The sequence below is a fragment of the Leuciscus leuciscus genome (genome assembly GCF_965113295.1).
Source record: "Leuciscus leuciscus genome assembly, chromosome: 2".
Taxonomy (NCBI): Eukaryota; Metazoa; Chordata; class Actinopteri; order Cypriniformes; family Leuciscidae; genus Leuciscus; species Leuciscus leuciscus.
In genome coordinates, this window is record NC_138726.1 from 55,070,241 (window position 1) to 55,072,669 (window position 2,429).

The following is a 2,429-nucleotide window of genomic DNA, read 5'->3' on the forward strand; positions in this document are numbered from 1 at the left end:
AGCATCCGACTCAGAAAAGACAAAAAGTAGAAAAGAAGGAAAAAAACAAGAAAAAAGGGGAAAAGGAAAGAAAGAAAAAGACCCAACCTTGCAAAGACAAGGCCAAAAATACAATTAGACATTCCTTTCAAAAAATATACATCATTAGAGCAGTTAGCCTGCATATAAACAACATTCAACTTTTTTTCCTTTTACTGCAATTCCGTCTTACTTTAGCACATATAGTTTGTATGTGCAAAGAGCTATTTTTCCGATGACGCACTTAGGCCTCATCTGCCCGTATTACATGTGCGTCATGACCGCGCATTAACTCATAGCTCAAATACACGACGAAATTCGTTAAAATAACCTCTATTAACCACTCGAGGTGGCTTTTAACTCTGAAACATTAATTATTCAACACATACATGCAATACTCTTCCCATTATAAACGAAAGGGTCAACTCTTTTACATACAACAGCATATTACATCAGAATTTAGTAATTCAATACAATTTATCAAGTATTTTACACACAAAAAGAATTATTTAATTACAACACTCACCAAGAGAACTCAATTCATCGGCTATGAAGGGCAAAACTTCCAACTTTGGAAAATGTATTCTCTTCGTAGCAGTCAATATCACGTTCACTCGTAACGTTTGACTGATGAATTTCAATCCGCACTTTAATCTAAAAGTTTCTCTATTGTTTCTCTGATTTAAATCTTGGTTTGTTTGTTCTAATTCTCGTTTCTTTCTTTAGGATCGCACCAGCAGCTTCTGTAACTTGAACTAGCCGCTTCAGTGTCTCGCAAAAAGTGTTGCATCACCCTTGCCCTGAGTCCACCTATTAAGGCGGGGCTAACTCCCACTCGTTGAATTGAACCAATCTTTGTCTTGCTAAATTGGATACATTTTCTAAATGAGTTTTATGATTTTAGTTTATGCATTTTCTTATTTTCTCTTAGAATCTTAAACTTTCTATTTTTTTTCTTTCCCCACAGACATTAATAAAATAACTGTTTTATATATATTCACAAGTGTTAGTCTTTTTTTTTCCTCTCTCCTTACATCAACAGAATCTCTTTAGTGACCTGGGTTACATAATCCTCGATTAAGCTGTCAGTTTAATACCCTATTGAATTCTGCCAGATTTTATATCACTCAAGGAGTCTCGCCATCAACACTTAAATCATACAATTCTGCTTGGTCCCGGTTTACCATTTTTTGTTTTTCGTTTAGAATCCCCTTACTGCCCATTTTAATATCGACAGTTTGTGCATTCTTAGTTCATTGCTCTGATTCTTGTTATCTGAATATCGCCACAATACGTAAATTGCTGGCCGGCATTCAATTTCACGCACAATTTCATAATCCTAAGTTTCCGAGCCTTTTCTCTATGCCTGCAATTCGGCTTTTACTCAAAGGCATAGAGAATTCTGCCCAAAAGACTCCAGACAAACGTCTTCCTATTACACTAAGCCTTCTGCACAGACTTGTATCTTCATTACATAATGGACTGTTTTGTGAGTATGTTAACATTCTCTTAGAAGCAGTGTTTCTAAACGCATTCTACGGGTTTATGCGATCAGGGGAATTCGCATCTGATTCAAAACATTTTAATTTGGCTCGTGGCTTATCCATTTCCGATTTACATCTTTCCCCCACCTTTTTCAATTTATTTATTAAGTTTTCGAAAACGGAGTCTTCTGGATTAGGCGTTAATATTTCTATATTCCTATTGCCCATACCTGTATGGTCAGATATCTCAAAGCACGACCCAAACTTCAATAAACTCCAATAAATTTATTCATATTACCGAATGGTTTTCCAATGACAAAGCACTGGTTTAGAACTCATCTAGCTTCTGTTTTAATGCTCCGTGGTCTTTCGCCACATCTATACACTGGGCATTCCTTTCGTATCGGAGCCGCAACAACAGCAGCCGAATGCAGCGTTCCTGACTCCACTATCCAAATGCTCAGCAGATGATCGTCCACAGCATACAAGACCTACATCAGATCCGACACGCATGTTCTACTAAATGCTCAACAAGCCCTCTCAACCCATAATCAAGGTAAATTTCTTCGCTAGCTACTGGTGGTGGTTAACGATCCATACATCTATCATACGTCTGCTTTTCGCTGCTAATCTGTTTAGTTATACACGCAGTCAATCGTGGCTTTCTTTCTTAATTTCGTTACCGTCAACTCAGCCCATAGCTGATTAATGAAGAATAGCTTTGATGAAAATACCATAATAACAACGCTCCAAGGTTATTCGTATCCCCGCTTGCTTATGTCTATCGTGACTTTCGTTTCTAAATAGCTGCAATATTTCTAAGCCTATCGCGGCTTCTGAAATTCTGCGATCACCGCAAATTTTTTTACGGCCAATCGTGGCCTATTTCATTAATGCTATCGAAGCTTTCGACTTAATTTCGTTCTC